Source organism: Pseudophryne corroboree, chromosome 3 (assembly GCF_028390025.1).
Source record: "Pseudophryne corroboree isolate aPseCor3 chromosome 3, aPseCor3.hap2, whole genome shotgun sequence".
Classification (NCBI taxonomy): Eukaryota; Metazoa; Chordata; class Amphibia; order Anura; family Myobatrachidae; genus Pseudophryne; species Pseudophryne corroboree.
Genome location: NC_086446.1, coordinates 569,496,442 through 569,518,177, shown reverse-complemented (window position 1 = coordinate 569,518,177; position 21,736 = coordinate 569,496,442). Strand labels below are relative to the sequence as shown.

At 47.2% G+C, this 21,736-nt stretch overlaps 1 long non-coding RNA gene across 1 annotated transcript; it reads right to left on the bottom strand.

Moving 5' to 3' along the window:
- Positions 1 to 18,773: 18,773 nt before the first annotated feature.
- On the bottom strand, positions 18,774 to 21,308 carry LOC135058026 (uncharacterized). Its single transcript, XR_010244542.1, has 3 exons — positions 21,114 to 21,308; positions 19,012 to 19,190; positions 18,774 to 18,843 (listed from the first exon to the last, which is right to left on the bottom strand). It is a non-coding gene; the product is annotated as an uncharacterized LOC135058026 (long non-coding RNA).
- Between the last annotated feature and the right edge of the window lie 428 nt (positions 21,309 to 21,736).

Sequence of the window (21,736 nt, the reverse complement as noted above, 5' to 3'; positions counted from 1 at the left end):
ATTGCTGGACTGTGTGGTTCTACAGAGGCATGCGGTTCAAAGTGAAAGAGTGGCGTCAGTGGTCAGCACTTTGACACGCTAACATTTGTGGAACAACACAGCCCAGCATGACCCATTGCTGGACTGTGTGGTTCTACAGAGGCATGCGGTTCAAAGTGAAAGAGTGGCGTCAGTGGTCAGCACTTTGACACGCTAACATTTGTGGAACAACACAGCCCAGCATGACCCATTGCTGGACTGTGTGGTTCTACAGAGGCATGCGGTTCAAAGTGAAAGAGTGGCGTCAGTGGTCAGCACTTTGACACGCTAACATTTGTGGAACAACACAGCCCAGCATGACCCATTGCTGGACTGTGTGGTTCTACAGAGGCATGCGGTTCAAAGTGAAAGAGTGGCGTCAGTGGTCAGCACTTTGACACGCTAACATTTGTGGAACAACACAGCCCAGCATGACCCATTGCTGGACTGTGTGGTTCTACAGAGGCATGCGGTTCAAAGTGAAAGAGTGGCGTCAGTGGTCAGCACTTTGACACGCTAACATTTGTGGAACAACACAGCCCAGCATGACCCATTGCTGGACTGTGTGGTTCTACAGAGGCATGCGGTTCAAAGTGAAAGAGTGGCGTCAGTGGTCAGCACTTTGACACGCTAACATTTGTGGAACAACACAGCCCAGCATGACCCATTGCTGGACTGTGTGGTTCTACAGAGGCATGCGGTTCAAAGTGAAAGAGTGGCGTCAGTGGTCAGCACTTTGACACGCTAACATTTGTGGAACAACACAGCCCAGCATGACCCATTGCTGGACTGTGTGGTTCTACAGAGGCATGCGGTTCAAAGTGAAAGAGTGGCGTCAGTGGTCAGCACTTTGACACGCTAACATTTGTGGAACAACACAGCCCAGCATGACCCATTGCTGGACTGTGTGGTTCTACAGAGGCATGCGGTTCAAAGTGAAAGAGTGGCGTCAGTGGTCAGCACTTTGACACGCTAACATTTGTGGAACAACACAGCCCAGCATGACCCATTGCTGGACTGTGTGGTTCTACAGAGGCATGCGGTTCAAAGTGAAAGAGTGGCGTCAGTGGTCAGCACTTTGACACGCTAATATTTGTGGAACAACACAGCCCAGCATGACCCATTGCTGGACTGTGTGGTTCTACAGAGGCATGCGGTTCAAAGTGAAAGAGTGGCATCAGTGGTCAGCACTTTGACACGCTAACATTTGTGGAACAACACAGCCCAGCATGACCCATTGCTGGACTGTGTGGTTCTACAGAGGCATGCGGTTCAAAGTGAAAGAGTGGCGTCAGTGGTCAGCACTTTGACACGCTAACATTTGTGGAACAACACAGCCCAGCATGACCCATTGCTGGACTGTGTGGTTCTACAGAGGCATGCGGTTCAAATTTTCTTGAATGAAACATGGTTCTACTCACCTTGGTACACACAACACAAACTTATGCCGTCCACTTCATTTTTCCCCACCAATCCTATGAAGAAGACAAAAACACAGACTAGTGAATAGTAAATTCACACAATTAAAGCCTACTGTACACCATTACAAAAAGGATTTTTGGAAGAAAAAAGTGGTATCAGAATAGCTCTTTGGCCCATCATACACGTAGCCACAAGGAGCTTTCATCCGTTACCACACGCGCCCGCATACATGCCCGCGCATGTATGCCTACACAAAGCTCCTTGGTAGTACCCGGTCACGGGTGGGGAAGCCCAACACAGAAAACAATAGTAAGAAAAAAAAAAAACTAATGGGAGGGGAAGAAAGGGATACACGAAAACATTTGTAAATAAATAAAATACGACCGGGTTTATGGTAGAGATGAGCGGGTTCGGTTTCTCTGAATCCGAACCCGCCAGAACTTCATGTTTTTTTTCACGGGTCCGAGCGACTCGGATCTTCCCGCCTTGCTCGGTTAACCCGAGCGCGCCCGAACGTCATCATGACGCTGTCGGATTCTCGCGAGGCTCGGATTCTATCGCGAGACTCGGATTCTATATAAGGAGCCGCGCGTCGCCGCCATTTTCACACGTGCATTGAGATTGATAGGGAGAGGACGTGGCTGGCGTCCTCTCCATTTAGATTATAAGAGACTGAGAGAGATTTACTGGAGCTGACTAGGAGGAGTACTGTTACTGTAGAAGTGTAGAGACTGAGTGGAGAGAGTTTACTAGTGAGGACAGTGCAGTTTACTTTATAATCCGTTCTCTGCCTGAAAAAAGCGATACACAGCACACAGTGACTCAGTCACATACCATATCTGTGTGCACTGCTCAGGCTCAGGCCAGTGTGCTGCATCATCTATTATCTATATATAATATTATATATATCTGTCTGACTGCTCAGCTCACACAGCTTATAATTGTGGGGGAGACTGGGGAGCACTACTGCAGTGCCAGTTATAGGTTATAGCAGGAGCCAGGAGTACATAATATATTATATAGTGAGTGACCACCAGACACACAGTGCAGTTTATTTAATATATCCGTTCTCTGCCTGAAAAAAGCGATACACACAGTGACTCAGTCAGTCACATACCATATCTGTGTGCACTGCTCAGGCTCAGGCCAGTGTGCTGCATCATCTATATATATTATATATCTGTCTGACTGCTCAGCTCACACAGCTTATAATTGTGGGGGAGACTGGGGAGCACTACTGCAGTGCCAGTTATAGGTTATAGCAGGAGCCAGGAGTACATAATATTATATTAAAATTAAACAGTGCACACTTTTGCTGCAGGAGTGCCACTGCCAGTGTGACTAGTGACCAGTGACCTGACCACCAGTATATATAATATTAGTAGTATACTATCTCTTTATCAACCAGTCTATATTAGCAGCAGACACAGTACAGTGCGGTAGTTCACGGCTGTGGCTACCTCTGTGTCGGCACTCGGCAGCCCGTCCATAATTGTATATACCACCTAACCGTGGTTTTTTTTTCTTTCTTTATACATACATACTAGTTACGAGTATACTATCTCTTTATCAACCAGTCTATATATTAGCAGCAGACACAGTACAGTGCGGTAGTTCACGGCTGTGGCTACCTCTGTGTCGGCACTCGGCAGCCCGTCCATAATTGTATATACCACCTAACCGTGTTTTTTTTTTCTTTCTTTATACATACATACTAGTTACGAGTATACTATCTCTTTATCAACCAGTCTATATATTAGCAGCAGACACAGTACAGTGCGGTAGTTCACGGCTGTGGCTACCTCTGTGTCGGCACTCGGCAGCCCGTCCATAATTGTATATACCACCTAACCGTGGTTTTTTTTTCTTTCTTTATACATACATACTAGTTACGAGTATACTATCTCTTTATCAACCAGTCTATATTAGCAGCAGACACAGTACAGTGCGGTAGTTCACGGCTGTGGCTACCTCTGTGTCGGCACTCGGCAGCCCGTCCATAATTGTATATACCACCTAACCGTGGTTTTTTTTTCTTTCTTTATACATACATACTAGTTACGAGTATACTATCTCTTTATCAACCAGTCTATATATTAGCAGCAGACACAGTACAGTGCGGTAGTTCACGGCTGTGGCTACCTCTGTGTCGGCACTCGGCAGCCCGTCCATAATTGTATATACCACCTAACCGTGGTTTTTTTTTCTTTCTTTATACATACATACTAGTTACGAGTATACCATCTCTTTATCAACCAGTCTATATTAGCAGCAGACACAGTACAGTGCGGTAGTTCACGGCTGTGGCTACCTCTGTGTCGGCACTCGGCAGCCCGTCCATAATTGTATATACCACCTAACCGTGGTTTTTTTTTCTTTCTTTATACATACATACTAGTTACGAGTATACTATCTCTTTATCAACCAGTCTATATATTAGCAGCAGACACAGTACAGTGCGGTAGTTCACGGCTGTGGCTACCTCTGTGTCGGCACTCGGCAGCCCGTCCATAATTGTATATACCACCTAACCGTGGTTTTTTTTTCTTTCTTTATACATACATACTAGTTACGAGTATACTATCTCTTTATCAACCAGTCTATATATTAGCAGCAGACACAGTACAGTGCGGTAGTTCACGGCTGTGGCTACCTCTGTGTCGGCACTCGGCAGCCCGTCCATAATTGTATATACCACCTAACCGTGGTTTTTTTTTCTTTCTTTATACATACATACTAGTTACGAGTATACTATCTCTTTATCAACCAGTCTATATTAGCAGCAGACACAGTACAGTGCGGTAGTTCACGGCTGTGGCTACCTCTGTGTCGGCACTCGGCAGCCCGTCCATAATTGTATATACCACCTAACCGTGTTTTTTTTTTCTTTCTTTATACATACATACTAGTTACGAGTATACTATCTCTTTATCAACCAGTCTATATATTAGCAGCAGACACAGTACAGTGCGGTAGTTCACGGCTGTGGCTACCTCTGTGTCGGCACTCGGCAGCCCGTCCATAATTGTATATACCACCTAACCGTGGTTTTTTTTTCTTTCTTTATACATACATACTAGTTACGAGTATACTATCTCTTTATCAACCAGTCTATATATTAGCAGCAGACACAGTACAGTGCGGTAGTTCACGGCTGTGGCTACCTCTGTGTCGGCACTCGGCAGCCCGTCCATAATTGTATATACCACCTAACCGTGGTTTTTTTTTCTTTCTTTATACATACATACTAGTTACGAGTATACTATCTCTTTATCAACCAGTCTATATTAGCAGCAGACACAGTATAGTGCGGTAGTTCACGGCTGTGGCTACCTCTGTGTCGGCACTCGGCAGCCCGTCCATAATTGTATATACCACCTAACCGTGGTTTTTTTTTCTTTCTTTATACATACATACTAGTTACGAGTATACTATCTCTTTATCAACCAGTCTATATATTAGCAGCAGACACAGTACAGTGCGGTAGTTCACGGCTGTGGCTACCTCTGTGTCGGCACTCGGCAGCCCGTCCATAATTGTATATACCACCTAACCGTGGTTTTTTTTTCTTTCTTTATACATACATACTAGTTACGAGTATACTATCTCTTTATCAACCAGTCTATATATTAGCAGCAGACACAGTACAGTGCGGTAGTTCACGGCTGTGGCTACCTCTGTGTCGGCACTCGGCAGCCCGTCCATAATTGTATATACCACCTAACCGTGGTTTTTTTTTCTTTCTTTATACATACATACTAGTTACGAGTATACTATCTCTTTATCAACCAGTCTATATTAGCAGCAGACACAGTACAGTGCGGTAGTTCACGGCTGTGGCTACCTCTGTGTCGGCACTCGGCAGCCCGTCCATAATTGTATATACCACCTAACAGTGGTTTTTTTTTCTTTCTTTATACATACATACTAGTTACGAGTATACTATCTCTTTATCAACCAGTCTATATATTAGCAGCAGACACAGTACAGTGCGGTAGTTCACGGCTGTGGCTACCTCTGTGTCGGCACTCGGCAGCCCGTCCATAATTGTATATACCACCTAACCGTGGTTTTTTTTTCTTTCTTTATACATACATACTAGTTACGAGTATACTATCTCTTTATCAACCAGTCTATATATTAGCAGCAGACACAGTACAGTGCGGTAGTTCACGGCTGTGGCTACCTCTGTGTCGGCACTCGGCAGCCCGTCCATAATTGTATACTAGTATCCAATCCATCCATCTCCATTGTTTACCTGAGGTGCCTTTTAGTTGTGCCTATTAAAATATGGAGAACAAAAATGTTGAGGTTCCAAAATTAGGGAAAGATCAAGATCCACTTCCACCTCGTGCTGAAGCTGCTGCCACTAGTCATGGCCGAGACGATGAAATGCCAGCAACGTCGTCTGCCAAGGCCGATGCCCAATGTCATAGTACAGAGCATGTCAAATCCAAAACACCAAATATCAGTAAAAAAAGGACTCCAAAACCTAAAATAAAATTGTCGGAGGAGAAGCGTAAACTTGCCAATATGCCATTTACCACACGGAGTGGCAAGGAACGGCTGAGGCCCTGGCCTATGTTCATGGCTAGTGGTTCAGCTTCACATGAGGATGGAAGCACTCAGCCTCTCGCTAGAAAAATGAAAAGACTCAAGCTGGCAAAAGCAGCACAGCAAAGAACTGTGCATTCTTCGAAATCCCAAATCCACAAGGAGAGTCCAATTGTGTCGGTTGCGATGCCTGACCTTCCCAACACTGGACGTGAAGAGCATGCGCCTTCCACCATTTGCACGCCCCCTGCAAGTGCTGTAAGGAGCACCCGCAGTCCAGTTCCTGATAGTCAGATTGAAGATGTCAGTGTTGAAGTACACCAGGATGAGGAGGATATGGGTGTTGCTGGCGCTGGGGAGGAAATTGACCAGGAGGATTCTGATGGTGAGGTGGTTTGTTTAAGTCAGGCACCCGGGGAGACACCTGTTGTCCGTGGGAGGAATATGGCCGTTGACATGCCAGGTGAAAATACCAAAAAAATCAGCTCTTCGGTGTGGAGGTATTTCACCAGAAATGCGGACAACAGGTGTCAAGCCGTGTGTTCCCTTTGTCAAGCTGTAATAAGTAGGGGTAAGGACGTTAACCACCTCGGAACATCCTCCCTTATACGTCACCTGCAGCGCATTCATAATAAGTCAGTGACAAGTTCAAAAACTTTGGGTGACAGCGGAAGCAGTCCACTGACCAGTAAATCCCTTCCTCTTGTAACCAAGCTCACGCAAACCACCCCACCAACTCCCTCAGTGTCAATTTCCTCCTTCCCCAGGAATGCCAATAGTCCTGCAGGCCATGTCACTGGCAATTCTGACGAGTCCTCTCCTGCCTGGGATTCCTCCGATGCATCCTTGCGTGTAACGCCTACTGCTGCTGGCGCTGCTGTTGTTGCCGCTGGGAGTCGATGGTCATCCCAGAGGGGAAGTCGTAAGCCCACTTGTACTACTTCCAGTAAGCAATTGACTGTTCAACAGTCCTTTGCGAGGAAGATGAAATATCACAGCAGTCATCCTACTGCAAAGCGGATAACTGAGGCCTTGACAACTATGTTGGTGTTAGACGTGCGTCCGGTATCCGCCGTTAGTTCACAGGGAACTAGACAATTTATTGAGGCAGTGTGCCCCCGTTACCAAATACCATCTAGGTTCCACTTCTCTAGGCAGGCGATACCGAGAATGTACACGGACGTCAGAAAAAGACTCACCAGTGTCCTAAAAAATGCAGTTGTACCCAATGTCCACTTAACCACGGACATGTGGACAAGTGGAGCAGGGCAGGGTCAGGACTATATGACTGTGACAGCCCACTGGGTAGATGTATGGACTCCCGCCGCAAGAACAGCAGCGGCGGCACCAGTAGCAGCATCTCGCAAACGCCAACTCTTTCCTAGGCAGGCTACGCTTTGTATCACCGCTTTCCAGAATACGCACACAGCTGAAAACCTCTTACGGCAACTGAGGAAGATCATCGCGGAATGGCTTACCCCAATTGGACTCTCCTGTGGATTTGTGGCATCGGACAACGCCAGCAATATTGTGTGTGCATTAAATATGGGCAAATTCCAGCACGTCCCATGTTTTGCACATACCTTGAATTTGGTGGTGCAGAATTTTTTAAAAAACGACAGGGGCGTGCAAGAGATGCTGTCGGTGGCCAGAAAAATTGCGGGACACTTTCGGCGTACAGGCACCACGTACAGAAGACTGGAGCACCACCAAAAACTACTGAACCTGCCCTGCCATCATCTGAAGCAAGAAGTGGTAACGAGGTGGAATTCAACCCTCTATATGCTTCAGAGGTTGGAGGAGCAGCAAAAGGCCATTCAAGCCTATACAATTGAGCACGATATAGGAGGTGGAATGCACCTGTCTCAAGTGCAGTGGAGAATGATTTCAACGTTGTGCAAGGTTCTGATGCCCTTTGAACTTGCCACACGTGAAGTCAGTTCAGACACTGCCAGCCTGAGTCAGGTCATTCCCCTCATCAGGCTTTTGCAGAAGAAGCTGGAGGCATTGAAGAAGGAGCTAAAAGGGAGCGATTCCGCTAGGCATGTGGGACTTGTGGATGCAGCCCTTAATTCGCTTAACAAGGATTCACGGGTGGTCAATCTGTTGAAATCAGAGCACTACATTTTGGCCACCGTGCTCGATCCTAGATTTAAAGCCTACCTTGGATCTCTCTTTCCGGCAGACACAAGTCTGCTGGGGTTGAAAGACCTGCTGGTGACAAAATTGTCAAGTCAAGCGGAACGCGACCTGTCAACATCTCCTCCTTCACATTCTCCCGCAACTGGGGGTGCGAGGAAAAGGCTCAGAATTCCGAGCCCACCCGCTGGCGGTGATGCAGGGCAGTCTGGAGCGACTGCTGATGCTGACATCTGGTCCGGACTGAAGGACCTGACAACGATTACGGACATGTCGTCTACTGTCACTGCATATGATTCTCTCAACATTGATAGAATGGTGGAGGATTATATGAGTGACCGCATCCAAGTAGGCACGTCACACAGTCCGTACTTATACTGGCAGGAAAAAGAGGCAATTTGGAGGCCCTTGCACAAACTGGCTTTATTCTACCTAAGTTGCCCTCCCACAAGTGTGTACTCCGAAAGAGTGTTTAGTGCCGCCGCTCACCTTGTCAGCAATCGGCGTACGAGGTTACATCCAGAAAATGTGGAGAAGATGATGTTCATTAAAATGAATTATAATCAATTCCTCCGCGGAGACATTGACCAGCAGCAATTGCCTCCACAAAGTACACAGGGAGCTGAGATGGTGGATTCCAGTGGGGACGAATTGATAATCTGTGAGGAGGGGGATGTACACGGTGATATATCGGAGGGTGAAGATGAGGTGGACATCTTGCCTCTGTAGAGCCAGTTTGTGCAAGGAGAGATTAATTGCTTCTTTTTTGGGGGGGGTCCAAACCAACCCGTCATATCAGTCACAGTCGTGTGGCAGACCCTGTCACTGAAATGATGGGTTGGTTAAAGTGTGCATGTCCTGTTTTGTTTATACAACATAAGGGTGGGTGGGAGGGCCCAAGGACAATTCCATCTTGCACCTCTTTTTTCTTTTCTTTTTCTTTGCATCATGTGCTGATTGGGGAGGGTTTTTTGGAAGGGACATCCTGCGTGACACTGCAGTGCCACTCCTAGATGGGCCCGGTGTTTGTGTCGGCCACTAGGGTCGCTAATCTTACTCACACAGTCAGCTACCTCATTGCGCCTCTTTTTTTCTTTGCGTCATGTGCTGTTTGGGGAGGGTTTTTTGGAAGGGACATCCTGCGTGACACTGCAGTGCCACTCCTAGATGGGCCCGGTGTTTGTGTCGGCCACTAGGGTCGCTAATCTTACTCACACAGCTACCTCATTGCGCCTCTTTTTTTCTTTGCGTCATGTGCTGTTTGGGGAGGGTTTTTTGGAAGGGACATCCTGCGTGACACTGCAGTGCCACTCCTAGATGGGCCCGGTGTTTGTGTCGGCCACTAGGGTCGCTAATCTTACTCACACAGCTACCTCATTGCGCCTCTTTTTTTCTTTGCGTCATGTGCTGTTTGGGGAGGGTTTTTTGGAAGGGCCATCCTGCGTGACACTGCAGTGCCACTCCTAGATGGGCCCGGTGTTTGTGTCGGCCACTAGGGTCGCTAATCTTGCTCACACAGCTACCTCATTGCGCCTCTTTTTTTCTTTGCGTCATGTGCTGTTTGGGGAGGGTTTTTTGGAAGGGACATCCTGCGTGACACTGCAGTGCCACTCCTAGATGGGCCCGGTGTTTGTGTCGGCCACTAGGGTCGCTAATCTTGCTCACACAGCTACCTCATTGCGCCTCTTTTTTTCTTTGCGTCATGTGCTGTTTGGGGAGGGTTTTTTGGAAGGGACATCCTGCGTGACACTGCAGTGCCACTCCTAGATGGGCCCGGTGTTTGTGTCGGCCACTAGGGTCGCTTATCTTACTCACACAGCGACCTCGGTGCAAATTTTAGGACTAAAAATAATATTGTGAGGTGTGAGGTATTCAGAATAGACTGAAAATGAGTGGAAATTATGGTTTTTGAGGTTATGTCAGGTCCGGGTGTTTTTGTGAATCCGTTAACCTGGAACCAACCACAGGTGTAGGTGCTGGGGTATGAAGAAAGCAGGGAGGACGAAGGAAGTTCCGTTTCATATATTTATTAAAGTAACAATTCAGTAAGGAGTTAAATGACTAGTTGTTAATCATCATTATACTGAAGTATTGCAGGAATGACAGAAATAATATGCAAGAGAAAACTCAGAAATAAATAAAAGAAATGTTCATGGAAACATATGCAAAAACAAGCTGAAGAATAAATGTTGAATTGTCCAAATATAAACAGGCTTTGATGCTGAACTGCAGATTGTGTTTAACTGGTTAATGCAGACATGGAGAATTAACTGTAAGAATTTGCAATGGAGTTTTAAGAGTTAACTGAGAGACTGTGAAGAATTATCCTTGTAATGACAACATAGAAAAAGTACTGAATTGGGTTACTTGCGGGTTCCGGAGATCACTGTGAAACTGTAGTAGATGGCAAGGTGATGAATGGGTTAAATGCAGAGTTGAACAAACGAACAGCTGAGGGAATTGGAATCCTCCAGACTTTGTATGATAGGCAGACAGACAAGGTAACCTCATGCAGGACACTGGGAATCCAAGTATTTCCAATAGGTGTGCAATTGACTGATAGCACAATGGAGAGCCGGTAGATCTTTGGCAGTGAAGGCTGCAAAACGGACCTCTGGGAACGGAGGCGATATCTGGACCACGGGAATCACACAGGAATGCACAGAGAGAGTTCAGAGCTAGAGCACAGCTTTGATACAACAAAGCACTGGCCCAGAGTGACATAATCCCAGCCTACTTAAAGGCAGCACATGCACGGGATTGGCTTACACCTGCCCACAGGTGTTTTCACAAGTGCTCAGTATTAGCTATTTGGTCTCCAACATGGCCACCTCCTATACAGCAGACACACCGCAGTGCCTTAGGCCATTTGGTCCCCGCACTCACAGTTCCCAGACTCTGCATTACCTGTGCCATTGATCACGCCGTGTCCCCACACGGGCGCACAGCACCGCGAGCAACCGCACTGGCAACGGATGAACCCCAGAACCCGCAAAGGTGAGAGACCGGTTCGTGACAGTACCCCCTCTTCTACGGGTGGTCTCCGAACACCTTTGAACCTTGTCAGGATTTTTGGAGAAGTATTTCTGTACCAGTCTTGGAGCATGAACATCTTCAGAGAAAACCCAGGATCTCTCCTCCGGGCCGTAACCCTTCCAGTCGACCAGAAACTGTAAACGTCCATATCGGGAACGTGAGTCCACAATCTCTTTAACTTCAAATTCCTCATTCTGCAAAGAGTGAACTTTAGGAGATTTGGACTGGGTAGTACGGAACTTATTGAGAATCAAAGGCTTCAGTAAAGATGTATGAAAGGCGTTAGGAATTCTCAAAGACGGTGGCAGCTTGACTTTGTATGACACAGGGTTGAGTACCTTTACAATGGGAAATGGACCAATAAACCTGGGAGCAAATTTCTTAGAAGGAACTTTGAACTTGAGATTGCGCGTAGAAATCCAAACTTGGTCTCCCACTTTGTAATTCGGTACAGCTTTACGTTTTCTATCTGCAAAAGATTTATAACGAGCGGAAGTTTTGACCAAGGACTTACGTACACAACTCCAGATGCTAGATAGACGTTGAAGCTCTTGATCTGCCGCTGGGACCTCTAGGGCTGGCAATGGATGAAACTCTGGCACACGAGGATGAAAGCCGAAGTTAATATAAAAGGGCGTAGATTCTGAAGATGAATGGAAGAGATTATTATGAGCAAATTCTGCCAATGGAAGGTAGTCAACCCAGTCATCCTGTGAGGACGATATATATAGCCGGAGAAATGTTTCAAGGTCTTGGTTGACTCTCTCAGTTTGTCCATCTGTCTGAGGATGATATGCAGAAGAAAAGTTCAACTTGACATTTAAAGATGAACAAAGCGACCTCCAAAACTTGGCCACAAACTGTGTTCCCCGATCAGAAACAATTTCTCGAGGAAGGCCATGCAACTTGAAGATTTCAGAGATGAACAATCTGGCTAGTAAAGGGGCTGATGGTAACCCAGTTAATGGAATGAAATGTGCCATTTTCGAGAATCGATCCACTATCACCCAAATGGTATTTCGCCCTTTTGATGGAGGTAGATCGGTCACGAAATCCATTGAGATATGAGTCCATGGTTGTTTGGGTATGGATAGTGGATGTAACAAACCTGGTGGAGAACTTCTTGGACTCTTATGTTGGGCACATTTAGGACATGCTGCTATAAACTCTTGGACATCGGCTTTGAGACGTGGCCACCAATAAGACTGTTGAACAAACTTGAGAGTCTTTAGAACCCCAGGATGACCCATGAAGGAAGAGGAGTGAGCCCAGGTAAGCAGCCGTTTTCGAAGACTTGTGGCGACAAAGGTCTTGCCAGGCGGAGGAACTGGAGAGGTTCGAGTCATTAAAAAGGACCTAGGATTCACAATGGCTTGATTCGTGGTAGCATCATTTAATTCAGAAGAAGCAAAGGACCGGGAAAGGGCATCTGCCTTTTTGTTCTGAGACCCTGGACGATAGGTGAGTTTGAAATCAAATCGTGAGAAGAAAAGCGCCCATCGAGCTTGTCGTGGATTCAAACACTGAGCTGACTGCAGATACAGAAGATTCTTATGATCAGTATAAACTGTAATGCGATGTTGAGCTCCTTCTAGAAGGTATCTCCACTCCTCAAATGCCAACTTGATGGCAAGTAACTCTTGCTCACCGATTGCATAATTACGTTCTGCCGGGAGGAACTTACGGGAGAAATATCCGCAGGGATGGACCTTTTTATCTTCAAAGACTTGTGACAACACAGCTCCTACTGCTTCTGTAGATGCATCCACCTCTAGTAGAAAGGGATGATTCAGATCAGGCTGTCGAAGAATGGGGGCTGACACAAAGGCTTGCTTTAAATCAGAGAAGGCTTTGATTGCTTCTGAAGACCAGTTCGTAGGATTTGCTCCCTTACGAGTTAGGGCTGTGATGGGAGCAGCTAACGTAGAATAATTCTTAATGAATCTCCTATAGAAATTAGCAAAGCCGAGAAATCGCTGAATCCCCTTGAGAGTTGTAGGAGTGGACTAATCTCGGATAGCTTGTACCTTACCGGGATCCATACATAGCTCTGATCCAGAAATGATGTAACCAAGGAACGGTATGGAAGATACTTCAAAAGTGCACTTCTCTAACTTACAATAAAGTTGATTTTTCCTCAGACGTGTCAGTACCTCTTTAACTTGGTGACGGTGAGACTTTATATCCCTAGAGAATATTAGGATATCATCCAGGTACACTACTAGACACTTGTAGAGAAGATCACGAAAAAGTTCATTCACATAGCTTTGAAAAACTGCAGGTGCATTACAAAGACCGAAAGGCATTACAAGGTATTCGTAATGCCCATCCCGGGTATTAAAAGCAGTCTTCCACTCGTCCCCTTCTCGGATGCGGATTAAATTGTAGGCCCCTCGGAGATCCAGTTTTGTAAACACAGTAGCTCCTTTTACCCGGTCAAATAATTCTGGAATTAAGGGTAATGGATACTTGTTTTTCACAGTGATCTCATTGAGTCCACGGTAATCTATGCATGGTCGTAACCCACCGTCCTTCTTCTTAACGAAAAAGAATCCGGCTCCTGCAGGTGAAGAAGATGGTCTGATAAATCCTTTGGTTAGATTTTCTTGTATATAATCAGACATAGCTTGCGTCTCTGGGATGGATAGCGGATAAATTCGTCCCCTAGGAGGTGTTTTACCCGGAACCAGGACAATTGGGCAGTCCCATTCGCGATGAGGAGGTAGAGAGTCTGCTGCTTGTTTACTGAAAACATCCGCAAAGGATTGATACACCGGAGGTAGGTCGGGAAGGCTGATTGACCGGAGAGGTACAATTGAGGCTAAACAGTCCTTGGTACAAGATTTACCCCATGAAAGGACTTCCATGGTTTGCCAATTAAGTTGAGGGTTATGTTTCTGCAGCCAAGGTAAACCAAGTATCACATCTTGAGAGGCTTTGGGAATCACGTAGAAGGAGAGGTATTCGGAATGGAGCGCACCAACTTTCATCTTGAGACATACGGTTCGATGAGTAATTATACCATCTGGAATTCGACTTCCATCCACTGCTGTAACGGCAACTGCTGCTTCCAGAGGCATGGTTTGAACTTTAGACCGCATGACAAAGGCTGAGGAGATGAAGTTCTCGGCTGCCCCAGAATCTAGGAGAGCTGAAACTTTCACTGTAGAACTTGGAACTTCTAATTGAATAGACAAGGTCGGCTCTTTCCCAGAACGTGATTCTAGAGTAACTCCTAGCTTAACCTCTCTTGAATAAGCTAGGAGCGAGAGTTTCCCGGTCGGAGTTTGCAGAATTTAACTAAGTGTTCAGAGGACCCACAGTACATGCAGAGGTTACCCTGTCGACGACGAAGTCGTTCCTCTTCTGTGAGGCGAGAGCGCCCAATCTGCATAGGTTCGTCTGTCGTTACCGGAGACTGTGATGAAGAATCTTGTCGAGGCCTAGGATGATAACGTGGACTGGATCGCTCTGCCCTGGATTTCTCTAAACATCGCTCCCTGTAGCGTAGGTCAAGTTTGTTACAGAGAGAAATCAATTCATCCAGTTTAGTTGGCACATCCCGGGTAGTTAAATCGTCCTTGATTCTCTCAGAAAGTCCATTCCAAAACGCGGCGATCAGGGCCTCCTCATTCCAGTTTAACTCTGAAGACAACGTGCGAAACTGAACAATATATTGATTGACAGGACGTAAACCTTGACGTAGACGGAGAATCTCCAAAGATGCTGAGGTGGTCCTGCCGGGTTCGTCAAAGATTCTCCGGAAAGAAGATACAAACTCTTTGTAATTAGAGAGGATAGGATCACCTCTCTCCCATAATGGTGATGCCCACTCCAGAGCCTGACCGGAGAGGAGGGCAATAATATATGCGACCTTAGAACGAGCTGATGGGAAACTGGCGGACATCAGTTCGAACTGGATCTCGCATTGATTCAGGAATCCCCTGCAAAGTTTTGGAGTTCCGTCAAACTTACTCGGAGAGGGTAACTGCAAGCGGGACGTAGGCAGCATCACAGGAGAAGCTGTAGTGGTAACTGGGACAACCGGAGTTGGAATCTGGACTTGAGACGTTTTAATTGCTGTATGAAGAGTCTCTAAACGGTCTGCCATAGTTTGCATAAACTGCACTATTTGTGTCTGTATAGACTCCTGGTTTTCCAGACGGGAAAGGATATTTGACGTAGCACCGCCTCCTGCGAATTGGTCACTTGACGGATCCATGTGGCCAGTGCTTACTGTCAGGTCCGGGTGTTTTTGTGAATCCGTTAACCTGGAACCAACCACAGGTGTAGGTGCTGGGGTATGAAGAAAGCAGGGAGGACGAAGGAAGTTCCGTTTCATATATTTATTAAAGTAACAATTCAGTAAGGAGTTAAATGACTAGTTGTTAATCATCATTATACTGAAGTATTGCAGGAATGACAGAAATAATATGCAAGAGAAAACTCAGAAATAAATAAAAGAAATGTTCATGGAAACATATGCAAAAACAAGCTGAAGAATAAATGTTGAATTGTCCAAATATAAACAGGCTTTGATGCTGAACTGCAGATTGTGTTTAACTGGTTAATGCAGACATGGAGAATTAACTGTAAGAATTTGCAATGGAGTTTTAAGAGTTAACTGAGAGACTGTGAAGAATTATCCTTGTAATGACAACATAGAAAAAGTACTGAATTGGGTTACTTGCGGGTTCCGGAGATCACTGTGAAACTGTAGTAGATGGCAAGGTGATGAATGGGTTAAATGCAGAGTTGAACAAACGAACAGCTGAGGGAATTGGAATCCTCCAGACTTTGTATGATAGGCAGACAGACAAGGTAACCTCATGCAGGACACTGGGAATCCAAGTATTTCCAATAGGTGTGCAATTGACTGATAGCACAATGGAGAGCCGGTAGATCTTTGGCAGTGAAGGCTGCAAAACGGACCTCTGGGAACGGAGGCGATATCTGGACCACGGGAATCACACAGGAATGCACAGAGAGAGTTCAGAGCTAGAGCACAGCTTTGATACAACAAAGCACTGGCCCAGAGTGACATAATCCCAGCCTACTTAAAGGCAGCACATGCACGGGATTGGCTTACACCTGCCCACAGGTGTTTTCACAAGTGCTCAGTATTAGCTATTTGGTCTCCAACATGGCCACCTCCTATACAGCAGACACACCGCAGTGCCTTAGGCCATTTGGTCCCCGCACTCACAGTTCCCAGACTCTGCATTACCTGTGCCATTGATCACGCCGTGTCCCCACACGGGCGCACAGCACCGCGAGCAACCGCACTGGCAACGGATGAACCCCAGAACCCGCAAAGGTGAGAGACCGGTTCGTGACAGGTTAATAATACTTTGGGATCAAAATGACCCCCAAATTCTATGATTTAAGCTGTTTTTTAGGGTTTTTTGAAAAAAACACCCGAATCCAAAACACACCCGAATCCGACAAAAAAAATTCGGTGAGGTTTTGCCAAAACGCGGTCGAACCCAAAACACGGCCGCGGAACCGAACCCAAAACCAAAACACAAAACCCGAAAAATTTCAGGCGCTCATCTCTAGTTTATGGTGGAAGTCTGTCCGGATCCTCTTCTTCCCCCTGATAGGGCGTGGATGTCCTGGGAGGCTGGGGAGTATGTTGACTGGTCCTCTGTGCCCATGCTGCTGAAGATTGTGTGGCCGGTGGTGGAGGCATCTGGGGGGTGGGGTACATCCCTGTATATCCCTGGTACATCTGTGACTGTCTGTACTGGGATGGGACTTGAGGAAGGGTACGAGGCGTCCTTGTGGCTTGCGACGGCGGATATGGTGGATCACCAGCGTGTTGATTAGCTGTTCCTGGGAGCTTATCATAGATCATCTGCAGTGTGGTTGCGATGACCTGTTGGCTGGATGAGGAGTGTCGATGACTCTCCGACATGTTTTGATTGCTTGATACCAGACATGCAGTGTTGTCCACGAGCCGGGTCATGGATTCGGCCAGAATGTTAAGTACGGTCATACTCTCCCTATGATCTTGCATTCTGACCTGTAGTATTGTGGCCGTGCTGTCGGAAAGAGTCTTTTGCAGTTCAAGCAGACTGTTTGCCATTTTCTCCATTGTCCTCTCAATGTTGTCCAGTCTGCTTCCCACGACATTTGTGTATGTATCCTGGCGTGTCCCAATCTCTGATGCCAGGGTGTGAACCCCCTGAACAGTTGAGGGATTCTGCCCTTCCTGGATGTCTGCCACAACTTGGATTTGGGCAGCTGAAAAGAAAATTTGACAATATTATACACATTCATCATACATTTTTTTGAAGGCTCACAATTCAATTTACTCACGCAGGGATGTAGTAACTGGAGCCTCCTGCACTTCCACCTCGTCATCCTCTGACGACTCCTGTAGGAGGAGATCCGGCCTGAAGTAGGAACCAATCCCCGAAGCTAGTCCGCTGCTGGTCCGTGGCACCACTGTTTGCAAAATAATTTTTTGGGGAAAGTTAATAAAATTTACACAACTGCTGCCCACCCCCCCTCCCACAAAATAAATACAAACCTTCTCCATCCTGTGATGCCGCTGCTCCAGGAGCTCCACTTGTCCTCGTTTCGGAAGACTTTTCAAGGGTCTGGCTGGATACGTCTGCACGGCTGTCCTCAAACCCAAGAAAAGTTTCGTCTGTTAACCCTGTAGACTCAAACAGATCGGGTGATGGGTCCACATGGGTTGTGTCTTGAGGCTCTTCAGTCACAGTCCCAGAGCTCCTGGAGAGACGACGATCTGGTGATGGCCTGCGCGCAGGAGCTGATGTTTGGCGCCCATCTTGTGGTGTGGTCGCCGACGGTGTCTGGCGCACAGGTGAAGTTCTGTGCGCTGATGTCTGGCGCACAGGTGATAGTCTGTGCGCTGACGTCGTCTGGTGCACAGGTGACAAACTGCGCGATGACGAACTGTGGCGCACAGGTGACGATCTGCGCGCTCCCGATGCTTGCGGCGCAGGTGATGGTCCGCGCGCTGCTGCCGATGCCTGCTGCACAGGTGATGGTCCGTGCGCTGGCGATGTCCTGCGCGCAGGTGATGTCCTCTGGGCAGGCCTGTCTGAAAAAAAAACAACAACTCACATTAGCACATACAAAAATTTTAAAGGGAAGTACAGTTCATGTGAATGTATTCTTACCATCAGACCTCCTTTTGGACGGCTTATCTCCCGCCTTCTTCCATCTTCTGGGCGGTTCTTCCTCCTCGGGAAAGCCAGCAGGACGGCTAGAGTCCACACCTCCGTGAACTCCTTCGACCATGGCAGGGTTCATGCGCCTTCTAATAACATCCTCCCAGGGTAGCCACTTCAGGTTGAGAGCCGGGCCACCTCCCGTAGCTGTCTCATGTCGGCGCTGAATCCCCATCTTCTTCTTGGTCTGTCTGCGGCAATCACTGTACCGCTTCAAGCAATTTCTGGTGCTCCGGCGGTTTCCAGATATTGCAGTGACTTGACTCGCAATGGATTCCCAGATGCTTCGCTTTGTCCTAGCTGCTGTTGACTGTGCCCTTGGTCCATACAAAACGTCGTAGGACCTGTCGACGCAATCCACTAGGGTACAGTTTTCCGCCTCAGTATATCTGGGTCCACGCGGCTTTTTAGGTCCTGCATCTTCACCAGAGGCTTCCTCCTCCGACTGCTCCTCTGGCTGGCTTCTTGCCTTTAGGGATTAAAAAAAAAAAAAAAAAATTAATAATAAGATCGGTATGTACCTGTGAGTGTCAGTATCCCTGTCATTGCGCACATATTCCAGTAGGTGTGCATGGCATTGCGCAAACTACAGTAAAGAAAGTTTGATGCTATTTGTGTCTGCAGGTGTGGTTAGTACCTTTCTACTAGGCTTTTTCTTGGACTTCTCATGGGCCCTTGACGACCGCGGCTGGTCACTACATGCCTGGCCGGTCGTATCCGCCTCCTGGGTTGGCTCCCACTCCTCGTTGCTATGAAGGGATAGATCCGAGGGGGTGGGGGAAGGGGCGGATCGGGTCTGCTTGTCCTTTGACATCTCTGTTATAAAATAAAATAAAATAAAAATAAAAATACATACATACATACATACATACATACATGTATAAATGGCTGACCCACACAAAATGGCTGACCCACACAAAATGGCTGACCCACACAAAATGGCTGACCCACACAAAATGGCTGACCCACACTGTTGACTAAACTTGCTCCAAATCACCCCAAAATGGCCAGAAAGCATCCCAGCACACTCAGGAGGAACACCACAGCAAAATTAGGCGGGAAAACACATGTTTGCCAAACTGCCGACAGCACAGGTCGACCAGGCTGTCGACTAAACTTGCTCCAAATCACCCCAAAATGGCCAGAAAGCATCCCAGCACACTCAGGAGGAACACCACAGCAAAATTAGGCGGGAAAACACATGTTTGCCAAACTGCCGACAGCACAGGTCGACCAGGCTGTCGACCAAACTTGCTCCAAATCACCCCAAAATGGCCAGAAAGCATCCCAGCACACTCAGGAGGAACACCACAGCAAAATTAGGCGGGAAAACACATGTTTGCCAAACAGTCTACAGCACATGTCGACCAGGCTGTCGACCAAACTTGCTCCAAATCACCCCAAAATGGCCAGAAAGCATCCCAGCACACTCAGGAGGTACACCACAGCAAAATTAGGCAGGAAAACACATGTTTGCCAAACAGTCTACAGCACATGTCGACCAGGCTGTCGACCAAACTTGCTCCAAATCACCCCAAAATGACCAGAAAGCATCCCAGCACACTCAGGAGGTACACCACAGCAAAATTAGGCGGGAAAACACATGTTTGCCAAACAGTCTACAGCACATGTCGACCAGGCTGTCGACCAAACTTGCTCCAAATCACCCCAAAATGGCCAGAAAGCATCCCAGCACACTCAGGAGGTACACCACAGCAAAATTAGGAGGGAAAAAACATGTTTGCCAAACAGTCTACAGCACATGTCGACCAGGCTGTCGACCAAACTTGCTCCAAATCACCCCAAAATGGCCAGAAAGCATCCCAGCACACTCAGGAGGTACACCACAGCAAAATTAGGCGGGAAAACACATGTTTGCCAAACAGTCTACAGCACATGTCGACCAGGCTGTCGACCAAACTTGCTCCAAATCACCCCAAAATGGCCAGAAAGCATCCCAGCACACTCAGGAGGTACACCACAGCAAAATTAGGCGGGAAAACACATGTTTGCCAAACAGTCTACAGCACATGTCGACCAGGCTGTCGACCAAACTTGCTCCAAATCACCCCAAAATGACCAGAAAGCATCCCAGCACACTCAGGAGGTACACCACAGCAAAATTAGGTGGGAAAACACATGTTTGCCAAACAGTCTACAGCACATGTCGACCAGGCTGTCGACCAAACTTGCTCCAAATCACCCCAAAATGGCCAGAAAGCATCCCAGCACACTCAGGAGGTACACCACAGCAAAATTAGGCGGGAAAACACATGTTTGCCAAACAGTCTACAGCACATGTCGACCAGGCTGTCGACCAAACTTGCTCCAAATCACCCCAAAATGGCCAGAAAGCATCCCAGCACACTCAGGAGGTACACCACAGCAAAATTAGGAGGGAAAAAACATGTTTGCCAAACAGTCTACAGCACATGTCGACCAGGCTGTCGACCAAACTTGCTCCAAATCACCCCAAAATGACCAGAAAGCATCCCAGCACACTCAGGAGGTACACCAATGCTAATAGAAGACCCAAAAAAGTCAATTAAATAATAATAAAAAAACGTGAAAAACTACCCCAAAACACAAGTCTCCCCCAAAAAATGCAGCAACACAAGCAAGGGGCTATACACATACCTGCACACATGCACACATACCCAAACACCCCATGTACACCTCATGGCAACCCCCACTACACAAACACATACATGCAACACCAGACACACATGTGGTACTTACCTACAAATGTAGTAAAAGCTCCTAAAATGGCTCTCCTCCGGGTAACAGGAATCCTCCTGACTGTCCTGGAATAAAGCCTGCTGGGGTGTCCAAACGATATCCACAGCAAACAACCAAATTGCTAGCTCTGCACCTCCTCACACCTCTCTGCAGGTTCACAAAATGGCTGCAGAGCACGCAGCAAACAAGCCCTAATAAAGGGCTGCTTTCGGCGGGAAGGCGAATTCAGTACTCCCACTACTCGCCGATTGGCCGTAATCCGCCTGGGGGTGGGTCGAATCAGTTATACATTGAATATGGTGAATTCAGGGTCCCGGCGACAGGGCTGCGGCTGGCGATAGCGGGCGAATTATACAGGGGCGGATTAAATGACGCGATTCGCCCGCTATTGCATATACCTATATGTATCACTCAATGGTGAAAAATTTATATAATACATGTAACTGTGACAGAGTATGTAGGACATTCTCAGCTCTGGGCCCCATAGCAGCTGCACTGCCTGCACCTCTGGTAGCTACGCCCTTAAACAGCGGCACATCCCTGCCTCACTGACAGCAGCACATCCCTGCCTCACTGACAGCAGCACATCCTGCCTCACTGACAGCAGCAAATCCCTGCCTCAC